The sequence below is a fragment of the Phalangium opilio genome, unplaced genomic scaffold, assembly GCF_054372755.1.
Source record: "Phalangium opilio isolate 3A_F unplaced genomic scaffold, DU_Popi_V2 ptg000390l_1, whole genome shotgun sequence".
NCBI lineage: Eukaryota > Metazoa > Arthropoda > Arachnida > Opiliones > Phalangiidae > Phalangium > Phalangium opilio.
This window is the reverse complement of record NW_028324234.1, coordinates 1,484,116-1,497,959: the sequence shown is the minus strand read 5'-3', so window position 1 is coordinate 1,497,959 and position 13,844 is coordinate 1,484,116. Positions and strand designations below refer to the sequence as shown.

Genomic DNA, 13,844 nt, shown 5'->3' with positions numbered 1-13,844 from the left:
CAAAACCATTCCAATATGCGATATTTTACCATGGATAAGAGTCAGTTTATGATGTTAGCACGGTTAAGGCTATGTGGTCCAATTTTTCGTAGTGGTAAAAAACAAGAGAACCTAATCTTGTAATAGCTAACAAGTTAAGTTGGAAAAGGACCCCACACATATATATTAAGTTACCAACTGCCTTAGAGACAGTAACAACAAAGGTGATTTAACAAGATTACCTACGACTGGTAATTAAGCTAGATTGGCGACGACTGGTAATTAAGCTAGATTACCGACGACTGGTAATTAAGCTAGATTACCGACGACTGGTAATTAAGCTAGATTACCGACGACTGGTACTTAAGCTAGATTACCGACGACTGGTAATTAAGCTAGATTACTGACGACTGGTAAATAAGCTAGATTACCGACGACTGGTATTTAAGCTAGATTACCGACGACTGGTAATTAAGCTAGATTACCGACGACTGGTAATTAAGCTAGATTACCGACGGCTGGTAATTAAGCTAGATTACCGACGACTGGTAATTAAGCTAGATTACCGACGACTGGTAATTAAGCTAGATTACCAACGACTGGTAATTAAGCTAGATTACCGACGACTGGTAATTAAGCTAGATTACCGACGACTGGTAATTAAGTTAGATTACCGACGACTGGTAATTAAGCTAGATTTTAAAGACGGCTGGTAATTAAGCTAGATTACCGAAGACTGGTAATTAAGCTAGATTACCGACGACTGGTAATTAAGCTAGATTACCGACGACTGGTAATTAAGCTAGATTACCGACGACTGGTAATTCAGCTAGATTACCGACGACTGGTAATTAAGCTAGATTACCGACGACTGGTAATTAAGCTAGATTACCGACGACTGGTAATTAAGCTAGATTACCGACGACTGGTAATTTAGCTAGATTACCGACGACTGGTAATTTAGCTAGATTACCGACGACTGGTAATTTAGCTAGATTACCGACGACTGGTATTAAGCTAGATTACCGACGACTGGTATTAAGCTAGATTACCGACGACTGGTATTAAGCTAGATTACCGACGACTGGTATTAAGCTAGATTACCGACGACTGGTAATTAAGCTAGATTACCGACGACTGGTAATTAAGCTAGATTACCGACGACTGGTAATTAAGCTAGATTACCGACGGCTGGTAATTAAGCTATATTAAAGACGGCTGGTAATTAAGCTACATTACCGACGACTGGTAATTTAGCTAGATTACCGACGACTGGTAATTTAGCTAGATTACCGACGACTGGTAATTAAGCTAGATTACCGACGGCTGGTTATTAGGCTATATTAAAGACGGCTGGTAATTAAGCTAGATTACCGACGACTGGTAATTAAGCTAGATTACCGACGACTCTTAATTAAGCTAGATTACCGACGATTGGTAATTAAGCTAGATTTTAAAGACGGCTGGTAATTAAGCTAGATTTTAAAGACGGCTGGTAATTAAGCTAGATTACCGAAGACTGGTAATTAAGCTAGATTACCGACGACTGGTAATTAAGCTAGATTACCGACGACTGGTAATTAAGCTAGATTACCGACGACTGGTAATTAAGCTAGATTACCGACGACTGGTAATTAAGCTAGATTACCGACGACTGGTAATTAAGCTAGATTACCGACGACTGGTAATTAAGCTAGATTACCGACGACTGGTAATTAAGCTAGATTACTGACGACTGGTAATTAAGCTAGATTACCGACGATTGGTAATTCAGCTAGATTACCGACGACTGGCAATTAAGCTAGATTAAGGACGACTGGCAATTAAGCTAGATTAAGGACGACTGGTAATTAAGCTAGATTTTAAAGACGGCTGGTAATTAAGCTAGATTACCGACGACTGGTAATTAAGCTAGATTACCGAAGACTGGTAATTAAGCTAGATTACCGAAGACTGGTAATTAAGCTAGATTACCGACGACTGGTAATTAAGCTAGATTACCGACGACTGGTAATTAAGCTAGATTACCGACGACTGGTAATTAAGCTAGATTACCGACGACTGGTAATTAAGCTAGATTACCGACGACTGGTAATTAAGCTAGATTACCGACGACTGGTAATTAAGCTAGATTACCGACGACTGGTAATTAAGCTAGATTACCGACGACTGGTAATTAAGCTAGATTACCGACGACTGGTAATTAAGCTAGATTACCGACGACTGGTAATTAAGCTAGATTACCGACGACTGGTAATTAAGCTAGATTACTGACGACTGGTAATTAAGCTAGATTACCGACGATTGGTAATTCAGCTAGATTACCGACGACTGGCAATTAAGCTAGATTAAGGACGACTGGCAATTAAGCTAGATTAAGGACGACTGGTAATTAAGCTAGATTTTAAAGACGGCTGGTAATTAAGCTAGATTACCGACGACTGGTAATTAAGCTAGATTACCGAAGACTGGTAATTAAGCTAGATTACCGAAGACTGGTAATTAAGCTAGATTACCGACGACTGGTAATTAAGCTAGATTACCGACGACTGGTAATTAAGCTAGATTACCGACGACTGGTAATTAAGCTAGATTACCGACGACTGGTAATTAAGCTAGATTACCGACGACTGGTAATTAAGCTAGATTACCGACGACTGGTAATTAAGCTAGATTACCGACGACTGGTAATTAAGCTAGATTACCGACGACTGGTAATTAAGCTAGATTACCGACGACTGGTAATTAAGCTAGATTACCGACGACTGGTAATTAAGCTAGATTACCGACGACTGGTAATTAAGCTAGATTACCGACGACTGGTAATTAAGCCAGATTACCGACGATTGGTAATTCAGCTAGATTACCGACGACTGGCAATTAAGCTAGATTAAGGACGACTGGCAATTAAGCTAGATTAAGGACGACTGGTAATTAAGCTAGATTTTAAAGACGGCTGGTAATTAAGCTAGATTTTAAAGACGGCTGGTAATTAAGCTAGATTACCGACGACTGGTAATTAAGCTAGATTACCGAAGACTGGTAATTAAGCTAGATTACCGAAGACTGGTAATTAAGCTAGATTACCGACGACTGGTAATTAAGCTAGATTACCGACGACTGGTAATTAAGCTAGATTACCGACGACTGGTAATTAAGCTAGATTACCGACGACTGGTAATTAAGCTAGATTACCGACGACTGGTAATTAAGCTAGATTACCGACGACTGGTAATTAAGCTAGATTACCGACGACTGGTAATTAAGCTAGATTACCGACGACTGGTAATTAAGCTAGATTACCGACGACTGGTAATTAAGCCAGATTACCGACGACTGGTAATTAAGCTAGATTACCGACGACTGGTAATTAAGCTAGATTACCGACGACTGGTAAATAAGCTAGATTGCCGACGACTGGTAAATAAGCTAGATTGCCGACGACTGGTAAATAAGCTAGATTACCGACGACTGGTAATTAAGCTAGATTACCGACGACTGGTAATTAAGCTAGATTACCTACGACTGGTAATTGAACTTGATAAGTATATGACATGTGTTGGTGCTCAGGTATACGGAATCTTTTTGTGGTATAACTATGTACAGCTTCCTCTGTATTTGCATGTGAAAATGACGGGAAAGCAATTTGAGTTTGACCGGACGTTCATTGTCAAGTCAAGCAGTCAGGAATGACAGTTTTATAATAGATGGTTGGTTAGTTCAAACGAGTTAACTAATATATGCACAATGCCCTAATACTTTTACTCTCCTAAGGTTTCTGAACAATTTGAATTAATATTAAGACTGAAGTGACAGATATTAATAAAAACTGTCATTGTAGACAAAGACGGAAAAGTGTAAAAGATAAGTGTAGAAAATGAATTGCCTGAAGTAACAGATATTAAAATTTTCACTTTTGAAGACATGATCATAAAACATTGATTATTTGAAAAAATTCTTATCTTAGTTTTTTCACTAAATTTTCATTAAACTCAAAATATTTTTCTACATTATTTATACAAGTATTTTGCTCTAAATAGTAGTCCAGAAAAAATGGTATCTTCAAGTTTTTTGAGGGATACTGGCATGATACTAGGTTACAAATTACAAAGGCCGTTCTACTGTGATGTAGTTATTAATGTTCAAAAGATATTTTGGGAGCTATACATCACGTTAATTTTGATATTTTTAAAACTTTAAAATTAACGACTACGATTTTTCAAGATTTCACACAGTTTTTTGTTCAACCATTTTCTGACTATTTAATTCTCCTTATGGGACCGAATACTCAAAACTAATTGTAAATTTTTGATATAAAATAAAATGTTCACGCGTACTACTTTTAAAACGATGCTCATGTTTCATGACAAAATATTTTGACTAATTTTGGTGAAAAAAACTAAGATAAGAATTTTTTCAAATAATCAATGTTTTATGATCATGTCTTCAAAAGTGAAAATTTTAATATCTGTTACTTCAGGCAATTCATTTTCTACACTTATCTTTTACACTTTTCCGTCTTTGTCTACAATGACAGTTTTTATTAATTCATTGTTATGTCATTGTTCATGATACGAAACAAGCCTGTTGAAAGTTTTTCACTTAAACATGTTGCAATTACCATTTAATTATTTATTCACACTTAAAATCTTTCGGGATAGTGAATAAATAAATTAGTGTTTTTCTGATTGTAAGAAGATCATAAGGGTCGCGAGCATGATTGTGTAACAATGGCCTTAAATAATTTTCTAGAATGTCCCAAACTCCCATTCCCAATCGACGCCGAAAGTGGCCGAAACCGCTGCCGCGTACAGCGTACACGCACGTACCCAATCCCGACCCGTTCTCCCTTAAGCCCGCCGTAGCCCAGTTTCGCCGGGAGCTACTCGCCCGTCTCGTCCCTTTACTGACTCGCCTTTTCTAGCGCGGGAAAATAAGTATTTCAAATAATATGACGTCACACAGGTCCTGCTACAAGCGCTCCTGGTGGGAAACAACGGCGACTTAAATTGTCAGTTTTTCAATGGAAATTGGGTGCCGTACTCGGGCCTTGATATAGCGTAGGCAACGGTTAAACATCTGCGTTGTAAAATTCAAACCATTCAGTTCTTCATCGTGTTACATTCTTTAGCTAAGTAAATAAAGGAACGACTCTCACTCTAGAACGCTAGGTACGGAATGATTCTTTATTGAGGGTTCTATTCAGTTCTGAGAAGCAAGGGAACATGTATAAAGTTCAGGGGCGGGGGGGACTTACATAAAGTAACATTAGGAAATATATCACATGCCCTTTTTATATAAAATTAACAAGTTTGAATTTTTTGTTTGTTTTATGTAAAGAGGATTTAGAGGTAACGAGCAGGTTTCTTGATAACTCTTCCAACACGAGTTCTGTTAGCGTCTGCAATGTTATGATTAGTTTCCGTGACATCAGATTGGAGATTTAGGTCATCTGGTATTGATGTGGCGGTGAGTATTGGCTCGGTTGTGACGTTTCTTATTCTACTGTCAGATGACTTAGTACGTATAGGATCTTGGTCCTGGACCAATTGCTATGATTAGTCCTTTCTTCCATTTTTCGTCCGGAGTTCGTCGAAACCAAACGCGGGTATTTTCCGTTAAGGGAAGGAGTGGTTTAGTGCTGATGTTCGCATATTGCCGTTGAGATTATTGTCGACGGTGGAGCGCTTGTGTTGCTGATTTAGTAGGAAAGTTGGGTTTTTAATTGTTCGGATGAGTCGGTAATAAAGATCGTATACGCCGACCCATAACTAGTTCAGCTGGCGATTGCATACCATAGGTGGGAGTAATTCTATAATCGAGTAGTACCGAATGAAGATCGCCACCGTCTTCCAACGCTTTCCGGGGGGAATTCTTCAAGGTCTGGACAGCACGCTCGACTTGTCCATTAGAGCGAGGGTAGCGCGGGGAGGAGGCGTTATAAGTGATACTCCAAGTCGAAAAAAAGTCCTTCATGGCTTCGGATGTGAAGGGAGGTCCTTGATCGGAAACCAACTCTTCAGGTATACCAAATCTCTCAAAAATTGTTTTCATTGCATTAATAACGGCAGGAGCGGTTGTGCCATGCAAAAGTTGTAATTCTACGAATTTGGAAAAATAGTCAATTATCAGCATGTAATGTGCACCATTAAGTTCAAAGAAATCGCAGGCGACTTTCTGCCATGGTCGAGATGGTAATGGGCGATCTAAAAGAGGCTCTTGTTGATTCGCTCTCTGATGTTCTTGACACAAGTGGCATCGAGAAAGGTAGACTTCGATATCTTGACTCATGTTAGGCCAATAGACGTATGTCACTAACTCTCTTAAGGGTCTTTCAGACGATCCAACTTTTTGACTCAGCTCGATGGATCAAAAAGTTGTATCAACTTGCCCAACTTTTGAAGGGAAAAGTGAAATAAATCCTTCCTTTTCACACGACTAAACTTTTACCGTCAAATGGAACTTTTTAAGCGCCACCTACCTTGGCACTTACGAAATAGCCCGCGAAAAAGTCTTTTTTTGTAATTCATTTTGATTGGCTGAAGAAATGAAATTAAAAAGTTGAGTCAGCAAAAATTGGATCACTGATCAAATTTTTCCTAGCCAACTTTTTTGTGACTCAACTCATCCAGCTTCAATTCACACGATCCAACTAGTTGATTCAACTCGAGTTGACCTATCAAGCTGAGTCAAAAAGTTGGATCGTCTGAAAGAGCCTTTACAGTAGTGAACTTAGTAGGGGCTAACGCTACTCTTATGTCAGTAATTAAATTTCGCCGAATAATTCGAATTTGAGTGGCCGTATCCATAGGAGTAGTTAATTTACAGATAATTTTTTCCATAGCCTCAACAAAACCTCCAACGCTCTCGTTTGCTTTCTGATATCTATTGTCCAATTTTTCTAAGAGGAAATCATCATTCGAATAGGCCTGAAATTTTAAAGCGTTTGAAAATTCATCAAACGTATTGAATTGGCTTTGCGCGCTGAACCACTCGAAAGCTGCGCCAGTTAGCATGGAAGGAAGCCAATGTTGAATAAATACTATCTCGGGAATATTTCGAGAGATCAAAATTTGTCGCGCTTTGAAAAGAAATTCCTTTGTGTTGCTGTCACTAAAATTTCCAGAGAAAGATGGTAGGGAAATAGGAGGTGCCCATGATTGAGGGAGTGCGTTCGCACTAGCGATCGCAATGGAAACTTGAGTATGAGCGGGGGTACTACTTTGTTCTTGCGACGGGCTTTGTGTCGTACCAGTGCCGGTGCTGGCCGTAGTAGTCGGTCCAGCACTCTGCAAAAACTGAAGTTGGGCAGTTAATGCTGCAACTTGATCCCGCAAATCATTAATAATTACATTTGGGTCTGGTGAGGTACTCCTTTTTCCTTTTCTTACGTTTCGAAGGTGCGCCCTTTTATCTCTAGCACTAGACTGACTCTCCAAAAATGCCTAATAACAGTCGATCTTTACAACTGTAAAATTTTCCTAACTGCGGTTGGCAGTCAAAACAATGATAGTTTCTAAACCCACTCATAAACTCTTACAACAACACGCCAACAAAATAGCATTCCAAAACATTGGAATACATTTAAGTATTTTAATTGAATTTCTGTAAATGGGCTACCATTTGCTGGAATCTCGAATTTTAGTGTACGAGAAAACCTCAAAATTAACGTTTAGCGCCCAACATGGGGCTCGAACCCACGACCTCGAGATTAAGAGTCTCGTGCACTACCGACTGAGTTAGCCGGACTTAAATCCAGATATTTTAATTGAATTTCTATAAATGGGCTATCTTTTGCTGGAATCTAAAGTTTTAGTGTACGGGAAAACTTCAAAATCAACGTTTAGCGCCCAACGTGGGGCTCGAACCCACGACCCCGAGATTAAGAGTCTCGTGCTCTACCGACTGAGCTAGCCGGGCTGTTATGCATGCATTTTAAATTAATTTCAGTAAATGGACTATCTTTAGCGAGAATCTAGAGTTTAAATGTACTGGAAAAATTCTAAATTGTTATTTAGCGCCCAACGTACATGTGGTGCTCGAACGCACGACCCCGAGATTAAGAGTCTCGTGCTCTACAGACTGAGCTAGCCGGGCGTGTATCCAACCATTTTTACCTCTCCGAGTGACGATGACGTCACGGAGAGGTATTACACTGGCCGTGTCTGTCTGTCTGTCTGTGTGTCTGTCTGTCAGACCCCACGTGACCGCGTTCGCAGTTTACAAATCGGAGCAAACAAATACTCGATTTCCGGAACGCGTTCGCGATTCACGGAAATTTGGCCATTCATCTACCAACACCAGTCTTTACTAACTGGCTTCTAAGGACCACAATCTGCTAGTCTTTGTCCATCCCACATGGACACTAGCCTGTAGTTGCTGGCTCGTAAGCACCACCATCTTCTGTACTTCGTCAATCCCACATTGACACCAGCTTCTATGCACCACCATCTTCTGTTCTTCGTCAATCCCACATTGACACCAGCTTCTATGCACCACCATCTTCTGTTCTTCGTCAAACCCACATTGACACCAGCTTCTATGCACCACCATCATCAGGTCTTTGTCCATTCCGGCTTCTTCTCCATCGTTAACGTTTGGTTTTAAGATATACGCGGCGATCGGCTAGGGTTACGAGAAACGTATAGCCTCCCAATGGCAGGGCTTCCACCATCGGTTCACGCGAATGCGTTTTTATCTATTATTGGTTTCAAGATATACGCGGCGATAGGCTAGGGTTACGAGAAACGTCTAGCCTCCCAATGGCAGGGCTTCCACCATCGGTTCACGCGAATGCGCTTTTATCTATTATTATAATGGAAACGAATCGTATATATACCCCAAAATTTGAAAAAAGCGGGCAAGAGGGGTACCCTTCACTTTAAACGTCAATATTAGCAAAGTTTCGAAAGATAATAGGAACAAATTTATTTTAAACGATTTAACTATTTTTAAAGTTATTTACTGGCGATTAAAGTAATTAATATCATTTATATTTAATTAATTATTTAAGATAAACTTATTTCTATGTAATGACACAAGTGAGAGTTTATATAGAACGAGTAATGAAGATTGCATCCGAATCGAAACACTACACGCACATCAAAGTTAATATAAAGCGAGTAGGATGATAAGATCTCTTACAAAACGATAACATTTCCTTTTTGCAGAATATTAAATGGAAATATTTTAAATATTTTTCGGCATTACGATTCTTTAAGTAGTTGTGTAGCTATAAAGCTCTGTTTCATCTTAATATTCCAAGAACATCTTTTGATATTAACATTTCAAATTTGGTGTTTACTTTTTAATTCAGTTTTACTACATTTATATATAGTGTAATCGCATTTTTTATATTCAGTATATAATATGGGTGTTAATTCTTCATCTATCCACAAGTGTTGAAACTATTGGGTCTGTGAAATAAGATACCCTAGATTTAAACTAGAAATGACCTTGTTTCGCCTCCTCTTATAGGAGGTGTTAACGGTTCAGAGTGAGCCGAAAGTTAAATACACCCTTCAGTGATACATTTAGGGCCTCATTAGAATTATTGAGGATACAAAGGAAATTTTTAAACGCTTAAGCTTTTGCTAAAGACCTTGGCAATATTTCGCCAATTTGAACGATGTATTTCCGGTTTTTCTCATTGGCTGGTGGACCTGTGTTTAGAAAGTAAATTCGTCTCGGCTCGGAGAGGTTTGTTTTGGTTTCCCAACTTGTAATTGAATTTCAGTAAATGGGTTATCTATTGCGGGTATCTAGAGTTTAAGTGTACTGGCAAAGTTCAAAATTGTTGTTTAGCGCCCAACGTGTGGCTCGAACCCACGACCCCGAGATTAAGAGTCTCGTGCTCTACCGACTTAGCTAGCCGGGCTTGAATTCAAACATTTTAATTGAATTTCTGTAAATGGGCTATCATTTCCTGGAATCTCGGATTTTAGTGTACGCGCAAAATTCAAAATTAACGTTTATCGCCCAATGTGGGGCTCAAACCCCCGATCCCGAGATTAAGAGTCTCGTGCTCATCCGACTGAGCTAGCCGGGCTTGAATTCAAGTATTTTAATTGAATTTCTGTAAATGGGCTACCACTTGCTGGAATCTCGAATTTTAGTGTACGAGAAAACCTCAAAATTATCGTTTAGCGCCCAACGTGGGGCTCGAACCCACGACCCCGAGATTAAGAGTCTCGTGCTCTACCGACTGAGCTAGCCGGGCATATATCCATGAAGTGTAATTTTTAGCCACATCGTATGATGGATATCTACGATGGGGCTCTTAGTTTGACCTGCCCTGTTGTCATTCTCGTAGTAGTAGTAGAAGTAGTAGTGCCACAGTCCTGCCCGAGGGGGCCGTCGCTTGTTCAAATCTCGTACACAGCTCGTACAAATCATCCTAATCAAGCAAATCAACCAAATCATCCAAATCACCACGAAATTAATGAAATCGATTTCAAATCAACCAAATCTACCAAATCATTCAAATCATCTAAATCAATGAAATCCATTTCAAATCAACGAAATCACCGCAAAATCAATTTCAAATCAACCAAATCATCCAAATCTTCAAATCCGTTTCAAATCTTTAAATCCGTTTCAAATCTTTAAATCCGTTTCAAATCTTCAAATCCGTTTCAAATAAACGAAATCTTCAAATCCGTTTCAAATAAACGAAATCTTCAAATCCGTTTCAAATAAACGAAATCTTCAAATCCGTTTCAAATAAACGAATCTTGGTTTCAATCAACATGGTCACCCTTTTCCAATTATGACGCCCCTTACCACCCCCGGGGTTAATGGGTTCGCGGCACGCAAAGATTCAGTGACGTGTCGTAAAAATATATGTCTCTGTATTTTTAACTTGCATACTTTCATTGCTTTAGTCAGTTGAATTCATTTCATATACCAATTTTATGGGGCTTCGCATTATATATGCGCCCCTGTATTGTGAGCGTTGGTGAGAGGCATAGAACATGTGGCGACATCTATGTAGGCGTCTTATGTTCTTTTCTGTTCTTTATGTTTTGGTTTTAGTTTGGGTTATAGAATATCAGAGTAGCGTCAACTCGTACTTCAAACGATTGATTAATTAACAATAACAGTGCGATCATGTCAAATGAGCAAGAGGACAAAGACAATGTCATGTTTCAGCAAAAATTTAAAGAATTGCCTCTTCAATTGCGGAAGTGTTTGGAATTAACTGGATGTTCGGACAAAAACGCCTTGAAATCCATAACAAACTTAAAAGAAATCTTTAGGCTTGCTAAACATGATGCAGAAATAGCGTATGGACTTTTCGCGTGTGAACCTGAAAGTTTCGAGTTTTTGCCTGGCCATAAGAGTCTTTTGCAATCTTTCATAAATGATTTAAAACACCCACTACATGCGAAAAGGAAAATGCGACCAAGTGAAGATAATAGTAGTGAAACTCTCGTCATGGATATTATTACTGAAAGTCATCCTAAAAAGCGCAAAACAACCGAGGTAGTGCCTTTATTCAGTGAAATAATCAAGCAAGTGATTAAGAACATGAGTAATTGGTGTGCTCGAATCGCGAAAGATCCACACTTGAAGAACCTTAAGGTAAACGAACAATTTACGCTTAGTATGGGAAAAAATTCACCAAAGATGATATGTCTGCCGTGTGGGAAATCGATAACACTGTCAATGTGTAATGGAAGTGCAGTTTTATCAAACTATACGAGACACGCAATGATATGCCAAAAATTAAAAGGGATAGGCCTGTTGCGCCTTTTTTGGCAACCCCTGGTTCGTTAATTGGTAGAGTCTATTTAAGTAATCATAACGGACTGAAACATTATAATTACTGTTGTTGTGATACGTGTGTTTGCAATAATTTAATTTATACTCGCACTAAAGTTCAGTTTATTTATTTTGATCATTGAACATTTCCTCCAGATTATTAAAACAAAAGCCCGCCCAGAAAACTTTAATTTAATTTTGATATAAAAACCGCTCGCTCGTAAAGTTCTATTAATTGACTAATCTGGGTTTTTAAACCCGCCCGCTCACAAAAGTTTAAGTTATTCTTTTAATCCCGCTCAGTTCTTTGGTTATTAATTTGGGTTTACAAACCCGCCCGCACAGAAAAAGTTCCTTAAAATTGTTTATTTTACCTCTTTAGGTTTAGCTCGCTCTCATTATATTTTCTCGAGGACCGCACAGTAATCCTTTTTCTCGAGTTCTGGTACCACACTCTAACAGTGACTGACTGATTTTTGCTCAAAAACGTTTTTTCCTTTCTCTTATTTTTAAGTCTCTCTTAGGTTGGGGCCCACACGCCCCCCGGGCTCAGTGTCCTTTTGGCTACTCTTAAAAACTATTTTGCTTTACTGGTGATTTTCCACTAGCAGGGCCGTTCACCTGCCTCAACGTTCTTTTCAATCTTTACCTACGTAAAGGGTTTTTACCTTGGTTTTTACAGCTTGCTTCTGGTTTTTTCACTCTCTATACCCCCAGTAGGGTGCTCTATTTTTGAACTATTTTTTACCCTCAAAAATATCTTTTGGCACGAAAACATTTTTAAAAATACATTGAATAACAAATTTTCCAAATATTACAAAACAACTTAATTTTCTCGAATGTTAGAATTGGCACAATAAAATAATAATAACAATAAAAAATATAAAAGTTAATCAATTGAATTACAGTAATGATACTAATGAATTAATAAGAAAATTTTTACAAAATATTTTACAAGGCCGGAGCAGTCCAATTCAGCAAAGAGTGGAATCATTTTTCAATATCGCTGGTTCGCGCGCGCAAGAAATTCCAGAATCGGAAAAGGAAGTCAATTTTGGGATGGACAGGGTCACGGAGTCTTCGGCTGAAGACACCAGGCCCGCGCATAATGGAAAGAATACACACGAACCTATTGCAGAGTAATTACCTTTAACACTTATCTCGACAATTACAGCTTAACTAAATTTTAAAATTTACGGCAACCATGTGCTTCATATAGCATTTAGAAAATCTTAACTACCAAATAATACTTTGGTTTAATTACAAGTTTTGCTGTTAGTAAATTGTTCTCAATGTGTATAAGCAATAAATATTACCGAAAATACTTTTGAATTCGTTTACTAATACCAAAAGCGTATAGAAAACCATAAAGTGAAGGTCAGTAACTTATCCTAGGCTTTGGCTTTGGTTTACATGTAAAATGAGAAGCTCGCGGGGTCTAAGTAAGCTCCCAACCAATCACCTTCCACTTGCATTACCTCATCCGAATCGTAGGCAGACGTCATACTAAAGCAAAAATTAGTTTTGCGAAGCTAGCGGCTACTTCAGGGCAAAAATAGAAACACTAAAATATCGTCTGCTTTTTACCTCTCCTAGAGTGGGATATAGACCGAGTGGGGAAAGGTGAAGCTCCGCCCATTGACATGCGCGGTAGCCACTGGATGTTTTACTTCCAACAGCAACACGTAGATGGCGGGCAAATCTATACTTTGGCGCTAAATTTAAAATGCTTCGTTTTACAACATTGGTTTTCATATAGATAATGTTAGTTCAAATCTTAATAAAAAGGTGTTAAAATATAGATTTTAAAATATATTTCTCACCATGTTTTAAACACAACATACACATTGATTATTACTTAACAATAGAAATTACTAAAGAATAGAATTAAATATATTTAAGTTCATGATTTTCGCTATATTAAATGTATAATTATGGGAGTAGTTTTCCTTTAGGATTTAAATTTATTATTTCTTAAATAAATATGGGTTTTAAATAGCCATTTTCGAGTTTCAGAAACACAGAAATTAAGGCATATTTCCCAAATAATCTCAACGTTAGGAAATTTATCAGTGGACCGAGCAATGAAGGCATAAAATGAT

General features: G+C 38.4%; 5 non-coding genes across 5 annotated transcripts; all 5 read right to left on the bottom strand.

Moving 5' to 3' along the window:
- Nucleotides 1-7,655: 7,655 nt before the first annotated feature.
- TRNAK-CUU (transfer RNA lysine (anticodon CUU)) lies at nucleotides 7,656-7,728 on the bottom strand. Its single transcript has one exon. It is a non-coding gene; the product is annotated as a tRNA-Lys (tRNA).
- A 98-nt stretch (nucleotides 7,729-7,826) lies between these two features.
- On the bottom strand, nucleotides 7,827-7,899 carry TRNAK-CUU (transfer RNA lysine (anticodon CUU)). The gene has a single exon. It is a non-coding gene; the product is annotated as a tRNA-Lys (tRNA).
- A 1,884-nt stretch (nucleotides 7,900-9,783) lies between these two features.
- On the bottom strand, nucleotides 9,784-9,856 carry TRNAK-CUU (transfer RNA lysine (anticodon CUU)). Its single transcript has one exon. It is a non-coding gene; the product is annotated as a tRNA-Lys (tRNA).
- A 98-nt stretch (nucleotides 9,857-9,954) lies between these two features.
- TRNAK-CUU (transfer RNA lysine (anticodon CUU)) lies at nucleotides 9,955-10,027 on the bottom strand. Its single transcript has one exon. It is a non-coding gene; the product is annotated as a tRNA-Lys (tRNA).
- A 98-nt stretch (nucleotides 10,028-10,125) lies between these two features.
- Nucleotides 10,126-10,198, bottom strand: TRNAK-CUU (transfer RNA lysine (anticodon CUU)). Its single transcript has one exon. It is a non-coding gene; the product is annotated as a tRNA-Lys (tRNA).
- Between the last annotated feature and the right edge of the window lie 3,646 nt (nucleotides 10,199-13,844).